The sequence below is a fragment of the Diceros bicornis genome, chromosome 26 (assembly GCF_020826845.1).
Source record: "Diceros bicornis minor isolate mBicDic1 chromosome 26, mDicBic1.mat.cur, whole genome shotgun sequence".
Classification (NCBI taxonomy): Eukaryota; Metazoa; Chordata; class Mammalia; order Perissodactyla; family Rhinocerotidae; genus Diceros; species Diceros bicornis.
The window spans coordinates 9,263,002-9,275,369 of NC_080765.1; the positions used below are offsets into that span (position 1 = coordinate 9,263,002).

Genomic DNA, 12,368 nt, shown 5'->3' on the forward strand with positions numbered 1-12,368 from the left:
CCCATTTATATTGCTCAATAGTGACATTGCTTTCTTTAGAATCCCTAGTGCCCTGACCTGGATGGCACATCCCACCCAGAAATTTCCACAACTGAATTGCATCAACAAGAATGTTAAATGATGCCCCACCTCAGCTCTGTCGAGTTAGAATCTATGGGGCTGGGTCCAGGCATCTGTATGTGAATTTCTCCCTGTGATCCTCATGTGGAAAGGATGGTGTCTACACAGCACTCCTGCTTCACTCTGCTGGTATTTCTGCACTATAGCTACAGCCACTGTTATGCGAACTGCTCCACAAGAGGCAGAGAGAAGAGGAGAGGGGATAGTTTCATTTTCCCCCAAACATCACACCCAAACTGGCTCTTCGGTCCAGATTTGGAAAATGTACCGACATATCCTAAGACGGGCACTGACTAGTTCTAGCATGTCGAGACAAGCTGGCTATTTTCTGCATTTGTGCTTGCATGTGCTCCCACCTTCACAGAAACATCATATTGGGTCTTGGAGATTTTCCCTGTCGCCTTTTTGTGCATGTGACACTTCATTCATAGGATACACAAAAGCTAGTGAAATTTCTGGGTCAAGAATGATATATACACTCAAAATTTGATATGTAGACTAGAGTTTCTTAGTTGGAATTGAGGGGCAGGCTTCAGGCAATCCATGGACTCCCTGAGATCGTGGACACCATGTGATGTGTGTGTGTGTGTGTGTGTGTGTGTGTGTGTATGGACACATGTACAGTTTTCTATGGTTTTAGGTTCTCAAAATGTCTCTTGGACTCAAAGATGCCTGGGGCTAGAGGATGTGCGTCCCCCAGCACAGAATCCTGAACATAGAGTCGGTAAACACGGAGAAGACCTTGGCCAAATTGGGTGTTTTAACGTAAGTTTTTAATCCGACAAACCAGTGTACCTGGGTGGTTTTTACATACTTATCCTACTCTTGTAGGGTCTTCCCATTTCCTCTTACCCTGAGTCTTCTTGTCACTCTCCTCCCTCTCCACCAGACCACGCTCTGAAATAGGAATGGGAGGGAGGGACAGAGTCCCACACTTCTCAAGTTTAGAATGGAGAGAATAGGGCATCTGCTGGGGAGGGGTAAGGAGTGATCCGGACACCTTCAGGAGGCTTGTGGAGGATGGTCAGAGGGTGGATCAGTGGCAGGAGGTATGGTTTACCCCTGATCTCCAGAAGTGCACACAGTGGTCTGGCAGTTACATGAGTTTTCCTTCAAACTGGTTGCCAGGTTGGAATGACGATGACATCAGAGGCTTCCGACCTTCCTGATTGGAAGGACCAACTCCGCGGTGCTTGGCAGCGGAGGTGGACAACAGCATCTTCCGAGCTTTTCTCCACTCCTAGCTTCTCCTTCTCCTCAGCCTGGAGAAGGGATAACGGGCTTGTGTTCAGCCAGAATCCAGAAGAGGACTTTGGATAGAACAGGGTCTAGGTTTCTTGGAAGGGAAGGAAGAGTTTGGGAGAAATCATGACCAGTCGTCCACCGAGTCCCCAGCCTGAGCACCAGAGCCCTCAGGCTAGCACGTCAGGGTACCCCCTGGAGGTGATAGTGAGTGAAGAAATCCCAGGACCATCAGGTGAGGAAGCTGGAGTGGGAAGGGGTCTGAGAGGTTGACCAGTAAGGAGAAGAGGGAACAGAAGTCAGGAAGGAGTACCTGAGTAGGCTGCGTGTGGAAGGAGGAGAGATGCAGAAAGCCAGGGATTGGAGACGGAGAGCACAGGAGCTGGGGACAACGATATACACGTGGAAGGGAAACCTGGGAAGTAAGGGAGGAGGCTTAGGAGATGAGATCCAAGCATGAGAAAAGGGAAGAGAGGAAACAAGTGGAGGCTTCCTTTTTTTCCCCCCAATGGGAGAAAATCTCTATAATGAGGAGGACTTGTGAGGACAGAGTGAGAGAACAAAGACAAGATGAACAGGACAGATGGATATCAACAGAGCAGGATGGAAAGATGGTTAGGGAGAAGGCCAACAGTCTCTGAGACTAGAGAGAATGGAGAGGAGGTTTGGCTGTCTGGGGGGTTTGGGGGACTTGGGTGACCAATGGCCTAATTGTAAAGACAAAAGCTTTAAGTTGTAGCCTGGTTTCTTCACTCAGCCTCCCAGGTAGATTCCAGCCCCCTGCCTCAGTCCTCTGGCCTCAAGAGGGTGTGGTCAGCAGCCTTCCAGGACGAGACAGACGAAGAGACAGAGGAGGAGAGAGGCCCTAAGGCTGAGGATGTCTGGGTGGTGGAGTCCCTCTGTGGGCTCAAGATGAGACTGAAGCGATAGCAGGTGTCTACAGTGCTGCCAGAGCACCACAAGGCCTTCACCAGACTGCTTGGTAGGAAAAGCCCCCCAACAGCACCGTCAACCCTATTCTTTTTTTAAAAAAAGAAGAAACCTCCAATGACTACCCTTTTCCAGTGGAAAAGAATTCCCTGCCAGTTGCTGACCTCTCCGTCCTTGGAGCAGTGAGTATTAATCACTCATTGGGGACACTTAGACATGACACAGGGTTAGGCTTGTTGACGCAAATAATCTATAACCAACCTGTAAATCAAAATTGAGGTGAGTTTATTATGAGCCAAATTTGAGGACCATATAGCCTAAGGCCTTCCTTCGCCAAGGAAGGAAGGGCACCCCAGAAGTGAGGAATACAGAGTGGTATATATTGTCAAAGTGCATGTATCACATGTGACTGGAATATACCTTTTAAAACAGTCATGACATTGCCTAGCCTGCCTAGCCAGCACAGTGATTCACAGAGCAATTGATGAACACAGCAGGTAGCAGGTCTGTGGTCTCCAGCTGGGTGGTCACAGCAGGTCAGTAATCAATCTCTAGCCTAGAGAGAGAGATGCTTATCCTTAAGGAAATGCTGATGTGGGGGAAGTTACTCTATTTTAAGGGCATTTGTTCTTGTCTTTGTGACATAGTAAATGCTTGAAGCAGATATACAATGCATGTTCAAAGGCCACGTCTGGCCCTTTTGGAAAAATAAGGTCTGGCTTAATTAGTTTTACACCAAATGTCTTCCTCATATACTCCAATATATCCTATTGCTTGCCATTTATTTATCATTTTCCCCCTTTTGATCTATAATCTTTCCATAGAAAGCACTGATGATCAAAATATTGTCCCTCGGCGCCAGGGTGCTTGCTGCCTGCCCTGGGTCCATCATGTCCCTCGGTGCCAGGCTTTTATCTCATTTATTTGGCCAGTTGTCCACGTTGAGGGGAAATAATTGGATATAGTGGACAAGCATAGAGGTGTGTATATAAATATTAACAGAGGAAGCATTTCAAAGGTTTTGGATTAATTTTAGGTTGTTGCACACACATTGTATATGTGCTTTTCTATGACTCCTTATGTGTACATTGTTCACAATTATAGAACAAGTACGGTAACAATGATAATAATTCAATATATTTGAAAAGATTAGTTTAAAATGAGTCCTTAGGCATAATCCTTATCAGAAAAGGAAATTTGTCCAGGGTTATAAGATCAACCAACCATCTCAAGTTTCATTACTCCAGCTTACATGCCAGTCTTACAACACTGAGTAAAGAAAACAGCAATTAGTTTGAATATTATGAATAGTACAAGAATTCCAAGATGTAATAGACATAGGAACTGCAATCCGGATCGTAAAAGGGAACCGATAACAGGAGGGAGCCAACCAAACAAATCAAGATGAGGTGTAGGATCGCCTAAGGCATTCACCTGCTTTTTCACGTGCTTTAGCAGAGATGACACATTGGAAGACTCATCAGGTATAAAAACATAGCATTCAGTTTGAATTATATGTATATGTACCACCTTGGGATGCAGTTAAAATATCTAATACCATTCTTTTTTTTTTTTTGTGAGGAAGATCAGCTCAGAGCTAACATCTGATGCCAATCTTCTTTTTTTGCTGAGGAAGATTGGCTCTGGGTTAACATCCGTGCCCATTTCCTCTACTTTATATGGGACGCCACTACCACATGGCTTGACAAACAGTGCGTCAGTGTGTGCCCGGGAGCCGAACCTGCGAACCCAGGGCTGCCGAAGCGGAGCGCGTGCACTTAACCGCTGTGCCAACGGGCCGGCCCCAGGCCATTCTATTTTGAAGGACAGTCTTTTTCACTAAAGACATTTTAGTATTTATTCCTACTTGACTATCGTTAAGGGCTTGTGTATGTGATATGACCTCCTTTAGCCCCAAAGAAGGAAAAAATGTAGCAAGCTGTTTGGTGGCCATACCAATGGAACACTGAAAGAACCCATCTGGCCTTAAAGAGAGGAAGATTGGCAACAGGTGTTAGTTCAGTGTGACTCCTTCTCTGCATTGAAGGGAAACTCAGGGTGCAGCATTTTAGCCATCCAGGCAGTAGCCAAGGCTAGCGATTTGTTCCACATAACCACTGAGTTCCTTTAGGAGCCACCCGATAAATGCCTAGCCTTCGAGCCTAGTCTGTTCCAAATCAACCACTTTAAGTATGACAGTATTTTGAAAACCTTAAATGGAATAATTATAAAATAGGTATACAGTTTAAGCATAACAAAGGTTTAAATGAGGAGATATAAGGTTGGGAATACAGGCCTAGTCCGGAGTCTTGGGACAGCTGGCTACACAGATGCCGTCTTCTTCTCATCCCGGTTTGGAGATATTTGTATTGGCCAGCTGAAGTCAGGTATCAGAAATAGGAACTGAAACCCACTCAGGTGGAGCAGCTTCTTTTTTAAAACGAGAATGTGAATCCATGAATCTATGTCTCTTGATTCTGCAGTACATGAATTGGTTCAAAGTACCTAGTATGGTCCTTTACAACAGGGCTGCAAAGAGTCTTTTATTTGATGTCTCTTTTGATAAATAAATTCTCCAGGTCCATGATCCTTAAGGTCTGGGAGCTCTCTGTGAAAAGCATCAGCTACAAACTTATTATTACCATTTTTTTCTTTAGTGTCTCAATGAGACCTTGACAATAATTAAGATATTTTCTTTAAGCAAAGTTGGTTCATACACTTCTCTGTCTAATTGCATAGGTCGTCCAGTTATTATCTTGAAAGGAGACAGTCAATGTTTACCAAAGGATGGAGATCTAAGATTGAGGAGCAATAGCAGAAGAGCATTTGGCCATGAGAGATTAAATGCTTCTGAAAGCTTTGCCAATTGAGTTTTGATTGTGCTATTAGTTCTTTCCATCAATCCTGAGGATTAGGGATGGTAAGCACAGTGGAAATGCTGCATTACTGGCCAAATATCACAAATAGATTTAATTATTTGTCCAGTGAAATGAGTTCCACAGTCACTATGTAACTCAGTAGGAATTCCTCAAACAGGAACTATTCTCTCTAATAATAATTTGTCTAAAGCCATTGCTCTTCTGCAAGGAAAGGCCTCAATCCAATATGAGAACACCTGGATCATTACCAAGTTGTATTCATATCCTTGAGATGGTGGCATTTGGACAAAATCCAATTGCCATATCTCAAAGAGTCCCTTAGGAAGGGAGAGTGATATGACCTCCTTCTGATCCATGAAATAGTTTCCCTAGATTATATTTTGGGCATATAACACAAGTGCTCAAATAGGTACTATGTGGGTTTTTTTATTGGACCCTAATCATATCTGTGAGGCGGTGTCAAGAATTCCCCCTTTTGACTGCTATATCTGTTTCTTTTCTTCTGTGGCAATTTCTTGAGCCTGTAGAAGGAAATCTTTTATGGGGTTAGCAGAGTTCATAGGAAGTAACAGGCATTCTCAAGGCTGGACAGCATACCCAGCTTGATACTGTCTTGCTTATCATTTAAGTAAGACCCATCTGTAAACCAAATTAGATAATAGAATGCAGTCATGGTCTTTTCCCCGTGATGTTGGAAGCAAGGCAGCAGGGTTAAAATAGTGAATAATATTTACCTATACAATATAACCTAAGAAGGTTTATCATTTACCTGACAATGTTTCCCATGCAATTTAGCATACCAAACAACCCTAATTGGTTTAGTATCTCCCGCTTTATAGGAAGAGAGAATAAATTTCTTAGAGAAGTCCCAGGAGCCCTTTGCAAATTCTCAAAGAAAAAGTCGAAAGAAAGACTTTATTTAAGATATGAATTTTGGGGAGATTGGCAAAAATATGAAAAGGTTTTAAAGCACTTGGTCAGACAAGAACAAGAGGTTGCTGATCTTGTCGCTGTGAACCAATGCTTAGTTATCCATTCAAACAAAGTGACAACAGAAACAGTCAGGTGCAAACAGAGCATTAAAACAGTAAAAAAATATATTTAAAAAAAAGCCTTAATAGAGAGACCTCAGTCTTTTGAACAAAGGAAATTACCTTAACAAAACATAGATCTCTGTCTTTTAGGTAAACTTATTCAAAGGTAAAGAAAAACCTTTTTATATAATAAACTCTATCAAGACCAGACTAAGCATTTAAGAAAATTATCCTTTTAAGAGAAAGAGAAAACCAAATTCTAATTTTTGTACCAGCTTACTTCTGATATTAAAACTTATTCCCTTAATTAAATTTATTTTAATCTTAGCCAACTTGATCATGCATAAAACTCTTTCCTCAGGATTCCTCTTCAACAAATCTTCTGTAACTTATCCTTTTACATTCAGAATTTGTCCCATGCCTTTTTTTTTTCCTTTCTAATACTTTAGGACAAATTTATCTTTCTTAACCAACCAAACAAAAATATTTCCTCTCTTTATACCTTCTTTACTGAAAACATACATCTTACTTTCCTTGAATACAAAGATGTTTCCCTTATTGATTTTTAGTAGCTCTAATCATATATTAGAACTTTTAACCCTTAGAAACCTAATTTCTAAGAAAAACTAAGCAAGCAATTATAAACTTTCTTTTACATTAGCTTTTCATGGCTTCGCAAACTTATAAATACCTTTTATAATTTTTAAAAATATTTTACTTCATAGTACAATCTTTTAATAAAACACATGACATGTTTACTAATAGATCCAAAAAACCTTTTAGTTTCTCTGTAATAAGAAGCCAAAAGTAGATAAACTTATAATTAATGTGTAATATTTTATCATATAAATCATTTTTGTAAGTGCTTACTTTAAGCCAACAGAGCTCTTAATTTTAGCCATACCATCCAGAGGTAAAATATCACACACATAACTAACAAACAGATGCAACAAAGATTTTATGGCCTCTGTTTTAAAAATTTTAGCAGTTTGCGTCTGCAAAAGCTTCTTTTCCCATTTTTTGTCTTTCAGTCTCAGGAATCTGGGATGGGCTAGATATTTCCTTTTATTAAGCACCTGTTCAAGACTCTAGAGTTTGGAGGGGAAGCTGGCCGCATGGGAACTGGTCAGGCTTTTAGAAGCTCGATTTCCTGCTTTTCTTTTAGTTTCATTTTGCTATAAAGTCTGAACAATTTCCAGTGACAGTATAGCGGGTCAGAAGTGTGCTGCCTGTGAGTGTTACTCCCTAAAGAAAGGTCGTAATCACTGTCTTACGTGCCTTGTTTTTTCCCGCCGGCCGTGTAAGACCACCATGGGGGCACAGAGCGCATGGGTCACCAACCCTCATAAGCACATCCCAGGAAGAGCCATTAATTAATTAACGTGAATGATAGTGGAGTTCTCTATGTGACCGCTACACGTCATGAGGATCACCTCTGACGCTCCCGCTGAGGTTCTCAGTCACCTGAGAATGCCTTTCAACCAGGAGGAGCAATGTCCCTTTTCCTCAGAGCTGAACACATTCAGCCTCTCATTTATCAAGCAGTTTGTTCAGACTTTTATAAACATAATTCTTTCCAATTTAAAGCCAAATTAAAAAGGTCAGCCTGCCCCATTCACTCCAAAAGTTCCCCCTAGGCTCCCCTGGCCTAGGAAATTTCCCCTAGGTTTCTCTTTCCTAGGAAACCCCCTCCAGGTTCCTGTTACCTAGGATATGTACCAGTACACCCTTAAGACAGCTAGTCTTAAGGCTTGAAAAAGCTCAAATAAACTCTGGACCATCAACTTAAAATAAGGAGGTCTAGGTTTCAGGAGAATTCACCAGAGTCACCTGAAGAATGCAGTGATCCAGGGGGGCTCAATGGGCCCCTACTGGCACCAAATGCCAGTTCAGTGTAGATGCCAGGTGGTGTCTGGCAGGTTACTCTGAAATTCTGCCACGACTATGCCAAGAAATGTTGACACAAATAATCCATAACCAATCTATAAATCAACATTGGGGTGAGTTGACTATGAGCCAAATTAGAGGACCATATAGCCTGGGGCCTTCCTTCCCCAAGGAAGGAATTGCACCAAAGAAGTGGGGTGTACACAGTGGTTACACATCATCAAAGAGCATATATCACATGTGATTGCAATGTCCCTTTTACAACAGTCACGAGATTGCCTAGCCAGCACACGGACTCACAAAGCATTGGTAAACACAGCAGGTAGTAGGTCTGTGGTCTCCAGCCGGGTGGTCACAGCAGGTCAGCAATCAATCACTAGCCTAGGGAGAGAGATTCTTATCCTTAAGGAAATGCTGAAGTGGGGGAAGTTAGTTTATTTTAAGGACATTTGTTCTTGTCTTTGTGACATAGTAAATGCTTGAAGCAGATATACAATGCATGTTCAAAGGCCATGTCTGGCCCTTTGGCAAAAACAAGGTAGGGCCAAATTAGTTTTACACCAAATGTCTTCCTCATATACTCCAATATATCCTATTGCTTGCCATTTATTTACCAGGCTAGACTTGGAAAGGGTGTGCATTTGGGATAAGAGATCTTGGTTTCAACTGTCCCTCTGAGACTTCTTAGCTCTTACTGGCCTTTAGATACTCAATGCCTTCACCAGTGTGAGCGAGATAATAAGGCTGTCTTTGCAGCCTGATGCGACTGTCAATTGAGAAAATGACTCTCAATGACTTCATGGCCTCTGCAGTGTACATTCACACATGATGAGGGAGCATCACTGTCATGTAAGCTCTGAACCATGGAGACATGTTATGGACACCCACCTCCCACTCAGCCACGCCAAACAAGGCAGTCACCATCTTTCCTTGTCCAGTGAATGGTCTGTTTGCCCCTTTTCCCATCAACCTCCCCCTTGCCCACCACCCAAAAACTTCTCCAAGGGAGGCATGGTTCTCCTCCTTGCTCTGGAATGTTCCTAAAGCAATCTTCTTCTGGTTGTCGACCTAACAAATGCCCTCTCTTCTCAGAGGATCCCGTCATTAAAAAATTCCTAGCCTGGGACAGAGATCTGCTGCTATCTGACAAGGTACGGTTGTTCCCCACTCAGATGTCTTCCTGGTCCAGCATCTCTCCTGGGGCGGGGGAGTGCTTTCAGAACCTACAGTTCACTTCTCTCTTCAACCTGACACCTTCTCAACAGGTCCCTTCGTGGTCCTCGTAGTTTCTTGCAGATCCTCAGGGACCTGAGCTCTCAGCGTGCCCCTTTGGTTGTTGCCACCTTAAGTTCTCTCTCTTCTCAGCTCCTGAGGACTCCCCTTTGCTCCAGCTTCTCAAAGACCCTCCTGCGCCGGCGGTCCTAAACACAGGCCTTCAAACCAGTAGAGCCTGCCGTCCGGGGAGCATCAGAAACTCCGGCCCACCGACGTCTCCTGTCCTCCCCAACTGAGCAAGCTCACCCAACACGGGGATTTCTTCTCTGAGCAGCAGAGACACCTGCCCCCATCCTCCCGCACCCTTATCCTGCTCTTCCTCCTTAGGATGTAACCTCTCCTTTGTGTTTTTTACCCTCTTTCCATCAGTATCTCCTGGCCATGGTCATAGCTTATTTCAGCCGGGCTGGCCTATTCTCCTGGCAGTACCAGCGGATTCATTTCTTCATTGCTCTGTGGGTATTTCCCCTCCTCCCGTCAGTCAATCTTCCCGACCCTTGGAGGGTGGAGGGAGAGAAAGGGGACTTTGACCTTTCCTCTGTCATGCCATTCTTTGTAAAAACAAACAACCCTACCGTCAGTGAAAAGAAAGAACACCCTCCTGAGAGGAGGAAAAGAAAGAGCTGACACACCCTGCCCCCAAGCAAAGAGGCTTGAGAAGGTGCCCTCTCTGATCCTCTGTCTCTCTCCTCCCAGACCAACACCAAGTGTCCTTGTCCTCCTCCTCTGGGTTCCCAGGACAAAGGCCACAGTTCAGGCCCCCATTACCTCACACAGATCTATTGTACAATACCCTCCCCTCCTGTGTTTTCTACAAGTCTCTCCCCAGGCCAGATGGCTTTATTTCCCTGAATATCCTTCCAAAACACAGGTCTAACCCCTTCACATCCTCCTTCAGAATTCCCTTGGCTCAGTGCCTTCTAAATCAAGGCCAGAGTCCTCAGTCTGAATTCAGCCCTCCCTACAATCTCCATCAAACCTGCTTCCTGTCCTGACATCTCATTCCTTTGTTCCACTGCGCCTTCCTAATACTCTTCCCTCTGCTTCTATATTGTGCTTTCTGTCTAGGTGTCTCTCACCCATATTTATCTGAAGAAAACGACCTCTCAGAGTCGGTTCAAACACCGAAACCTTCATGTTGCCTTCCCTGACCTCCCTAACTTCCACATCCCGGTAGCACTTACTTAAAATCCTATTATAATATGATAGCTTGGATTATAGTTATTTCTTGTCTCTCCCTTCCTCCTCTTCAACCCTTTAGACTAGGCACCTGCTGAAGGCAGGTATGGTAAAAATATCAATGCATTCTTAAAATACTCAGCACAATTCTTTACATTTTGTAAATGTTTAAGTTATATTGAGCCTACGAGGTAATCAGTATTGCGTTTGCCTAGAGGATAAAGATTCATTCATTCATTCAACAAAACCTTATAAAGTACATCCTCCATGCCAGGGAATATGAGGTGATGGGGAAAGAGATTCAAGAAGTGCTGTTGAACTAATGTATCAATAGGCACCAAGCCTACGTTAGTCATTTGTTAGGAAGAGATGAAGTGAGAAACAGACCACAGCCCCTTCCTGCCCTCAGGAGCTGCCTATGTGCTTACAATCTAAGGACACAGCTGTGCGCACAGACAGGCAGTTGAAGGGTGGAGGGGTTTTGGGCTTTGTCTTCATCATCAAGGTGTGAGAGGCGTCCTTCAGGTCATTGCCCAGCAGTGGCTTTTTTTTTTTTCAGTGAGGAAGATTAGCCCTCAGCAACATTGGCAGCCAATCCTCTTTGTTTTGCTGAGGAAAACCCCAGGGTGTCGAAGCAGAGCTCACAAACTTAACCACTACACCACCGGGCAGGCCCCCTAGCTGTGACTTCTCAATGACTTGGCAGCGCTCTGCGACACTGGGCAGGGCTCCCGTAGGTCCTGTGTGAAGATGATCAGCCCGTGTCCTTTCTGGGAAGCTGACCTCAGGCGGGGGTCCTTCCTGGTCCTGCTCCTCACCAGCATGCTGATGTCTTTCCCCAGCTACCTGGCCAACGACATGGAAGAGGATAACCAGGCCCCTAAACAGGCCATCTTTTCCTTCCTCTATGGGGAGAACCGCGCCAAGCGCCCCGTTTCACAAACTGCGATTCCAATTCATCCGTTCCATGGGCTGGAGGATGAGGGTCTCCCAGGAAGAGTGCGAGGAGGTGGGTGGGCTGTGTGGATTTGGGAGAGGGGCAGGGGCCGATTGCAGAGAGAGGGGATCATGGGGAATGGAGTTGGGATTTGGGGAAGAGAAGGAATTGGAGGCTGGACAAGAGAGGGCGGGGTCCACCTGGAGAGTCATCATCTCTTCACGGGGCTGTTTGTCTTTCCAGATCCAGGCTTTTGATCCAGAGCTCTGGGTGTGGGGGCGAGATCGCACCCTCCTGCCCTAGAGATCCAGGGACCACGGAGGCCTGAGGTCACCGGCCTGAGGGAAGGTAGGTCTGTGTCCTGTCAGGTATGGACAGGATGATTTCTCATCTTTTTTGGAAATCTGAGGAATCCAATTGCAGGACCCACAGTTATGGGCCCCCCACCCCACATCACCCTTCCACACACTGTGAGGTAGACCATCCAAGCGCACAGCCAGACACTGACTCAGCTCCCAGCACAAACTGACAACCACACACAGGCATGACCTCGGTGGGGTGGGTGGGCAGCCAGAACTCACATAACCAGTTTGTCACTGAGGCATGGATTCACCTGAAATCACTTCACCCAAAGCAACTGGGTCCAAATAACAGCTTTAGTGAAACACTGATTTTTGTGAGAAATGAATTTGTTTCTAGTTTTTTCCATATATGGTGTTTTTGACTTACTTTCTTTTTTTTGCTGAGGAAGATTGGCCCTGAGCTAACATCTGTGCCAATCTTCCTCTATTTTGTATGTGGGTCACCGCCACAATATGGCTGCTGCCAAGTGGTGTAGGTCTGCGCCCAGAATCCAAACCCAGGCCGCCGAAGTGGAGCATGCCA

General features: G+C 44.5%; 1 pseudogene; it reads left to right on the plus strand.

Moving 5' to 3' along the window:
* The first annotated feature begins 805 nt into the window (after positions 1 to 805).
* LOC131422910 (speedy protein E4-like) lies at positions 806 to 11,789 on the plus strand (annotated as a pseudogene).
* Positions 11,790 to 12,368: the final 579 nt, after the last annotated feature.